The sequence below is a fragment of the Grammomys surdaster genome, unplaced genomic scaffold (assembly GCF_004785775.1).
Source record: "Grammomys surdaster isolate TR1022 unplaced genomic scaffold, NIH_TR_1.0 100, whole genome shotgun sequence".
In the NCBI taxonomy this organism is placed as follows: Eukaryota; Metazoa; Chordata; class Mammalia; order Rodentia; family Muridae; genus Grammomys; species Grammomys surdaster.
The window spans coordinates 1-9,156 of NW_021604579.1; the positions used below are offsets into that span (position 1 = coordinate 1).

The 9,156-nt window shown below is 41.8% G+C and overlaps 1 pseudogene; it reads left to right on the forward strand.

Moving 5' to 3' along the window:
• The first annotated feature begins 327 nt into the window (after positions 1-327).
• Positions 328-8,837, forward strand: LOC114637177 (annotated as a pseudogene).
• Positions 8,838-9,156: the final 319 nt, after the last annotated feature.

Here is a 9,156-nt window from a genome sequence, read left to right on the forward strand (position 1 = left end):
AAAAAAAAAAAAAGCAAACACACCCAAGAGGAGTAGAAGGCAGGAAATAGTCAAATTCAGGGCAATAATCAACCAAATAGAAATAAAGAGAATGATACAAAGAAAAGACAAAAGCAAAAGCTGGTTCTTTGAGATAATTGACAAGATAGATAAACCTTTAGCCAAACTAACTAAATGGCACAGAGACAGTATCCAAATTAACAAAATCAGAAATGAAAAGGCAGAGATAATAACAGAAACTGAGGAAATTAAAAAATTCATCAGATCCTACCACAAAAGCCTATACTCAACAAAACTGGAAAATCTAGACGAAATGGATGATTTGTGTGTGGCGTTGGGCACTGTTCTGTGCATTACATGAATGACAGTGGGGATGGTGTCTATGCTCTGAGGCCTCTGTCAGTGATACAGATGGTTACCTTCCTCGAGCAGAGAGCCACTGCTCTGCTAGCTAGCTGCACAAAAAACTGCATGAATTCACCTGCCATTGTGAAGATTTCTGGCCAGTCCCGAGGTATGCCACCTGTACCTGAGCCCTTCTCTGATGCAGAAACTTGTGAAGAACCCAAGGAAAGAGAAAATCCTGGGACTGGCAGACTTCAGAATGAGCCAGTCCGTGTCCTTGACATGGTAGCCAGGTTGGAGTCTGAGTGCCTGAAGCACCAAGGCCAGTGGGAACCTGGGAGCTTGTCACAGAATAACAGCTTTTGTCGAAATGTAGGCAGGGTATTGCTCACAAATGGTTCTCAGGCCAGTGACAAAAATGAAGAGGGCTTTTCAGACACACCCGACACTCAGGTGCACCCCTTGCAGCTGGTATCTGTGAGTGAAGGACCCTCCACAACTGACCATCATTCTGCAGGGGAGCAGGCTTGGGATGGTACTTCTTCTCAGGGCTGTCCCTCATTGCCAGCAGGTGTGAGCTTCCACAGTGACAGCACAGAGTTAGAGCTGGGTCAGCAGACAACTGTGAAAAATTGCAGCCGGGACGATGTAGAAATGGCAGAGGAATTTGACGGATTGCCTACAGATGCTGCCGATTGTACACGTAGAGAGCTTGTAACACTCGCAAACCACAATCCTGAGCAGAGACAGGAACCTCTGTGCGTCAGCATCACTGTGTGCACAGTAGAGAAAGCCCAGCCATCTGCTTTAGACTCCCTTGAAGAGCCTCTTCTTGGGATGCTGGATGCTGTTCTTTCTGTCACCTGGAATGGACCAGCAAGAGCATCCCCAGTTGAGTGAACACCCAGCACCAGAGGCATCAGAGGTCAGTCAGCCTCAAGATGCTGCTGAGGGCAACAGTGCATGTGAGGAGAAAGATGCCTCTGTGAAGACACTCTTCCCAGGAGCCTCTGGGGGAGGGAGTACCACACAGGTGCTTGAGGCAGCCAGTTGCAAGAAGCAGGTGTCTCAGGACTTCCTGGAGACCAGGTTTAAAATCCAGCAGCTTCTGGAGCCTCAGCAGTATATGGCATGCCTGCCTCATCATATAATGGTGAAAATCTTCAGGTTACTCCCTACCCTGAGTTTAGCAATTTTTTTTTTATTACTGGTCCATCTCTCTCTTTTTAAAATTGAATATTTTATTTACATTTCAGATGTTATCCCCTTACTTCACCCCCCGGCCCAGGAACCCCCATCCCATCCCCTGTTCTCCTGCTTCTATGAGGATGTGCCGCTACCTACCCCCCACTCCCACCTCCCCACCCTCGAATTTCCCCACACTGGGCATCCAGCCTTCATGGGACCAAGGATCTCCTCTCCCATCTATGCCCGACAGGGCCATCCTCCCTTACATATACAGCTGGAGTCATGGGCCCCTCCCTAAGTGCTCCCAGGTTGGTGGTTTAGACCGTGGGAGCTCTGGTTGGTTGGTATTGTTGCTCTCCCCATGGGGCCCGCAAACCCTTTCAGCTCCTTCAGCTCCTTCTCTCTAACTCCTCCATTGGGAACCCCTTGGTCAGTTCAATGGTTAGCTGTGAGCATCCACCTCTGAATATGTCAGACTCTTGCAGACCTCTAAGGAGACAGCTATATCAAGCTCCTGTCAGCATGCACTTCCTGACATCCACATCAGCTTCTACCTTTGGTGACTGCACATGGGATGGATACTCAGGTGGAATGGTCTCTAGACGGCCCCTCCTTCAGTTTCTGTCCCACACTTTGTCTCAATATTTGTTCCCTTGAGTATTTTTGTTACTCCTTCTAAGGACCGAAGCACCCACACCTGGTCATCCTTCATCATGAGCTTCATGTGGCCTGTGAGTTGGATCTTGGGTATTGTGAGCTTCTGGGCTAATATCCAATTATCAGTGAGTGAATACCATGTGTGTTCTTTTGTGATTGGGTTACTTCACTCAGGATAATATTTTCTAGTTCCATCCATTTACCTAAGAATTTCTGAAATTCATTGTTTTTAATAGCTGAGTAATACTCCATTGTGTAAATGTACCACATTTTTTTTTTATCCATTCCTCTGTTGAAGGACATCTGGGTTCTTCCCAGCTTCTGGCTGTTATAAATAAGGCTGCTATGAACATAGTGGAGCATGTGTCCTTGTTATATGTTCGAGCATCTTCTGGGTATATGCCCAGGAGTGGTATATCTGGGTCCTCAGCTAACGCTATGTCTAATTTTCTGAGGAACTGCCACACTGATTTCCAGAGTGGTTGTACTAGCTTGCAGTCTCACCAACAATGGGGAAGTGTTCCTCTTCCTCCACATCCTCACCAGCAACTACTATCACCTGAGTTTTTGATCTTAGCCATTCTGACTGGAGTGAGGTGGAATCTCAGGGTTGTTTTGATTTGCATTTCCCTGATGACTAAGGATGCTCAACATTTCTTTAGGTGCTTTTCGGCCACTCGCATTTCCTCAGTTGAGAATTCTTTGTTTAGCTCTGTACCCCAATTTTAATAGGGTTATTTGGTTCTCTGGAGTCTAATTTCTTGAATTCTTTGCATATATTGAATATTGGCCCTCTATCGGATGTGGGATTGGTAAAGATCTTTTCCCAGTCTGTTGGTTGCCATTTTGTCCTATTGACAGTGTCCTTTGCCTTACAGAAACTTTGCAATTTTATGAGGTCCCACTTGTCAATTCTTGATCTTAGAGCATAAACCATTGGTGTTCTGTTCAGGAACTTTTCCCCTGTGCCCAAGTATTCAAGGTTTTTCCCCACCTTCTCTTCTATTAGTTTTAGTGTATCTGGTTTTATGTGAAGGTCCTTTATCCACTTGAACTTGAGCTTTGTACAAGGAGATAAGAATGGATCGATCTGCATTCTTCTGCATGTTGTCCTCAAGTTGAACCAGCACCATTTGTTGAAGATGCCGTCCTTTTTCCACTGGACAGTTTTAGCTCCTTTGACAAAGACCAAGTGACCATAGATGTGTGGGTTCATTTCTGGGTCTTCAGTTCTATTCCATTGATCTTCCTGCCTGTCTTTGTACCAATACCATGCAGTTTTTATCACTATTGCTCTGTAGTACAGCTTGAGGTCAGGGATGGTGATTCCTCCAGAAGTTCTTTTATTGTTGAGAATAGTTTTCGCTATCCTGTTTTTTTTTGTTATTCCAAGTGAATTTCAGAATTTCTCTTTCTAACTGTGTGAAGAATTGAGTTAGGATTTTAATGGAGACTGCATTGACTCTGTAGATTGCTTTTGGCAAGATGGCCATTTTTATTATATTAATCCTGCCAATCCATGAGCATGAGAGATCTTTCCCTCTTCTGAGATTTTCTTCGATTTCTTTCTTCAGAGACTTGAAATTCTTGTCATACAGATCTGTCACTTTCTTTGTTAGATTCACACCAAGGTATTTTATATTATTTGTGACTATTGTGAAGGGTGTCATTTCTCTAATTTCTTTTTCAGCATGTTTATCTTTCACATAGAGGAAGGCTAGTGATTTGTTTGATCTGATTTTAAATCCAGCCACTTTGCTGAAGTTATTTATCAGGTTTAGGAGTTCTCTGGTGGAAGTTCTGGGGTCACTTAAGTATACTATCATATCATCTGCAAATAGTGATATTTTGACTCCTTCCTTTCCTACTTGTATCCCTTTGACTTCTTTTTGTTGTCTAATTGCTCTGGCTAGGACTTCCAGTACTATATTGAATAGGTAGGGGGAGAGTGGGCAGCCTTGTCTAGTCCCTGATCTTAGTGGGATTGCTTTAAGTTTCTCTCCGTTTAGTTTGATGTTGGCTACTGGTTTGCTGTATATTGCTTTTACTATGTTTAGGTATGAGCCTTGAATTCCTGATCTTTCCAACACTTTTATCATGAAGGGATGTTGAATTTTGTCAAATGCTTTCTCAGCATCTAGTGAGATGATCATGTGTTTTTTTTTTTTCTTTGAGTTTGTTTGTATAGTAGATTACATTGATGGATTTCTGAATATTGAACCATCCCTGCATTCCTGGGGTAAAGCCCACTTGATCATGATGGACGATTGTTTTGATGTGTTCTTGGATTCGGTTTGCTAGGATTTTACTGAGTATTTTTGCATCGATATCCATAAGGGAGATTTGTCTGAAGTTTTCTTTCTTTATTTGGTCTTTGTGAGGTTTAGGTATGAGTGTGATTGTGGCTTCATAGAATGAATTGGGTAGTGTTCCTTCCGTGACTATTTTGTGGAATAGTTTGAAGAGAATTGGTATTAGGTCTTCCTTGAAGGTCTGATAGAATTCAGCACTAAAACCATCTGGTCCTGGGCTTTTTTTAGAGGGGAGACTTTTAATGACTGCTGCTATTTCTTTAGGGTTTATGGGACTGTTTAGATGGTTTATTTGCTCCTAATTTAACTTCTCACACCTGGTATCTGTCTAGAAAATTGTCCATTTTATCCAGATTTTCCAGTTTTTTTTTTGAGTATAGGCCTTTGTAGTAGGATCTCATGATTTTTTGAATTTCCTCAGTTTCTGTTGTTATGTCTCCCTTTTCAGTTCTGATTTTATTAATTTGGATACTGTCTCTGTGCCCTCTGGTTAATCTGGCTAAGGTTTTATCTATCTTGTTGATTTTCTCAAAGAACCAGCTCCTGGTTTTGTTGATACTTTGTATAGTTTTTTATTTTTTTGTTTCTACTTGGTTGATTTCAGCCCTGAGTTTGATAATTTCCTGCTGTCTACTCTTCTTGGGTGTATTTGCTTCTTTTTGTTCTAGAGCTTTCAGGTATGCTGTCAAGTTATTAATATATGCTCTCTCCAATTTCTTTTTGTAGGCACTTATAGCTATGAGTTTTCCTCTTAGCAGTGCTTTCATTGTGTCCCACAAGTTTTGGTATGATGTTTCCTCATTTTCATTAAAATTTTAAAAGTCTTTAATTTCTTTCTTTACTTCTTCCTTCACTAAGTCATCATTGAGTAGAACATTGTTCAGTTTCCACATGCATGTGGGTTTTCCATTGGTTTTGTCATTATTAAAGACCAGCCTTAGTCCGTGGTGATCTGATAGGATGCAAGGGATTATTTCAATCTTTTTGTATCTGTTGAGGCCTTTTTTGTGACCAATTATATGGTCTATTTTGGAGAAGGTACCATGAGGTGCTGAAAAAAAGGTATATTCTTTTGTTTTAGGATGAAATGTTCTATAGATATTAAATCCATTTTGTTCATAACTTCAATGTTAATTTCAATGTGTCTTTGTTTAGTTTTTGTTTCCATGATCTGTCCATTGCAGAGAGTGGGGTGTTGAAATCCCCCACTACTACTGTGTGAGGTGCAATGTGTGCTTTGAGCTTTAGTAAAGTTTCTTTTATGTATGTGGGTGCCCTTGCCTTTGGAGCATAGATGTTCAGAATTGAGAGTTCATCTCGGTAGATTTTTTCCTTTGACGAGTATGAAGTGTCCTTCTTTTTTTGATTACTTTTGGTTGAAAGTTGGTTCTATTTGATATTAGAATGGCTACTCCAGCTTGCTTCTTGGGACCATTTTACTCTGAGGTAGTGTCTTTCTTTGTCACTGAGGTGTGTTTCCTGCATGCAGCAAAATTCTGGGTCCTGTTTATGTATCCAGTCTGATAGTCTATGTCTTTTTATTGAAGAATTGAGTCCATTGATGTTAAGCGATTTCAAGGAAAAATGATTGTTGCTTCCTGTTATTTTTGTTATTAGAGGTGGAATTATGTTTGTGTAGCTATCTTCTTTTGGGGTTGTTGGAAGATTACTTCCTTGCTTTTCCTAGGTTGTAGTCTCCTTCCTTGTGTTGGCGTTTTCCATCAATTATCCTTTGAAATGCTGGGTTTGTGTGAAGATATTGTGCAAATTTGGTTTTGTCATGGAATATCTTGATTTCTCCATCTATAGTGATTGAGAGTTTTTCTGGGTATAGTAGTCTGGGCTGTCATTTGTGTTCCCTTAGGGTCTGTATGATATAAGTCCAGGATCTTCTGCCTTTTATAGTCTCTGGTGTATAGAAGTCTGATGTAATTCTTATAAGTCTGCCTTTATATGTTACTTGACATTTTTCCCTTACTGCTTTTAGTAATTTTTCTTTGTTTTGTGCATTTGATGTTTTCATTCCCATGTGATGGGAGGTATTTGTTTTCTGGTCTAGTCTATTTGGCATTCTGTAGGCTTCTTGTATGTTTATGGGCATCTCATTCTTTAGGCTAGGGAAGTTTTCCTCTATAATTTTGTTGAAGATATTTACTGGCCCTTTAAGTTGAGAATCTTCACTCTCATCTATACCTATTATCCTTAGGTTTGGTCATCTCATTGTGTCCTGGATTTCTTGGATGTTTTGGGTTAGGAGCCTTTTGCCTTTTGCATTTTCTTTGACAGTTGTGTCAATGTTTTCTATGGTATCTTCTGCACATGAGATTCTCTCTTCTATCTCTTGTATTCTGTTGGTGATTCTCGTGTCTATGACTCCCGATCTCTTTCCTACATTTTCTATCTCCAGGGTAGTCTCCCTTTGAGATTTCTTTATTGTTTCTATTTCCATTTTTATTTTTTATTTTTTTTTTTGGTTTTTTTTCTTTTTGAGATAGGGTTTTTCTGTGTAGCCCTGGCTGTTATGGAACTCACTCTGTAGACCAGGCTGGCCTCGAACTCAGAAATCCACCTGCCTCTGCCTCCCAAGTGCTGGGATTAAAGGCATGCGCCACCACCGCCCGGCATATTTCCATTTTTAGACCATGGATGGTTTTGTTCAATTCCTTCACCTGTTTGGTTGTCTTTTCTTGCAATTCTTTAAGGGATTTTTGTGTTTCCTCTTTAAGGGCTTCTACCTGTTTACCTGTGTTCTCCTGTAATTTAAGGGAGTTACTTATGTCCTGTCGGCTACGCCAGCATAGCTGACTGAGTTCCTTGGATCGGCGGAGGGCTGAGGGCGAGAGAAAGAAAGACAAAGAGTCATCTGGTAAAGAACCAAATGCTATATTTTCAACTGTGTAGATTACTTTTATACTCCCCACAAAACAGGAACACAAACAGGAACAGGAATAAAAACAGGAACAAGGATCACTTCGCAGCCTACCACCTAAGTTTGGATTTCTCCTTGGGCAGTCTTCTCAGGGAAATGCATAGAGATGGAGGATCGGGCATAACAGCACAGGTGCAGAGGATGGTGACTCACAATGTCCTTCTTAAAATCCTCTATGATCATCATGAGAAGTTATTTTAATTCTGAATCCTGCTTTTCCTGTGAGATGGGGTGTCCAGGGCTTGCTATGGTAGGAAAACTGGGTTCTGATGATGTCAAGTAACTTTGGTTTCTCTTGCTTGTGTTCTTGTGCTTGCCTTTCGCCATCTCGTTAACTATAATGTTACCTGTGCTCACTGTGTTTGACTGGAGTCTGTCTTTCCAATTTTCTTGCTTCTGTCAGAAATACTCAGAGTCCAGATGTTTGTGTGTTCCTGTGATCTTAAGCTCCTGGGTGGAAGAACTCCTGGGACTCAGGCCGCCTCTGGGATCCTGAAATCCTGCTGCTCTGAGTGCAGCAGCTCCTCTAGGATGGTTCAGGATAAGGTGTCTCCACAGAAGCAGATCAGCTAGATGTCTGCTCCAGCCAAAAGGACTAGGCACGGGACGGAAGGGAAGTAGTATTCTGGAGGGATGGGGTTTGGGTGCCTGATGGTTCCTGAGCACCCCTGGCTCCCAGTTGTAATTCTAGGGCGTGAGATAGTGGGCGAGATTTCTTACCCTCTGCTCTGAGTGCAGTGGCTCCTCTAGGATGGCTCAGGATAAGGTGTCTCCACAGGAGCAGACCAGCTCGGTGTCTGCTCCAGCCACAAGGATCAGGCTCGAGGCGGAAGGGCCATACACAATTTCTTAATTATTCTATTTGTCTTGCTAAGTTGTAAGAATTTTTTACATCGTCTGGACATTGAACTCACATAGGTGTTTTACAAATATTGTCCTTTAATCTGAAGGCTGGAATCATCATCTAGTTTCCAGCTTCTTATTCTGTGGGTTGAAACCCCAGGAGGGATTATTCAACTCAATGTGGGGCTTGAGGAAATGTAGAACAGCATTCTGAACACACAATGAACAAACATTAATTCACCATCAAGGGTGAAGTGAACCTAGTTGTCCTGGCAGTGTGTGCATCTCCCACTCCACTGCAGCCTTTGTTCTGAACACCAAACACTTGCACTGTGCATTGTACATGCTGTCCCACCAGGAATGCCAACAAATACTGCCTCAGACACTCTGCTCAGACTGCAGGCCAGTGTGTGTTATGAACTCCAGATCTGTTACTGTGCATACAAAGTTCATGCTCTTATAGAAGTAGTCGTTTGATTACAAGAATCAAGGACCTTTAATATTTTCTTCAGTGTGTAAACCAAATTAATAAGTCTTTCTGTTATATTGTCTTGTAGTGTTGAGTTTTAGAAATTGCCATTGGTGGGGCTCAGTGGTCAAGAAAATAGAGGACCTGGATTCAGTTCCCAGTAGCCACTTAGCAGCTTATAACTGTTTGTAACTCTAGTTCCAGAGGCCCTGAGATCCTCTTCTGGCCTCTGTGGCTACTGCACACTGTGGTGCACAGATATACATGTAGGAAAAATGCCCATATGTAGTGAGAGTTTTGGTTTCTTTGAAAAACACAGAAATAGTATGGAGATAGATTTTCATTATAATCCAAAGTGCGGGATATGGAGTTGCTTCAGATTGTTCACAACAGCTGAGTGTGACTTTGCCAGC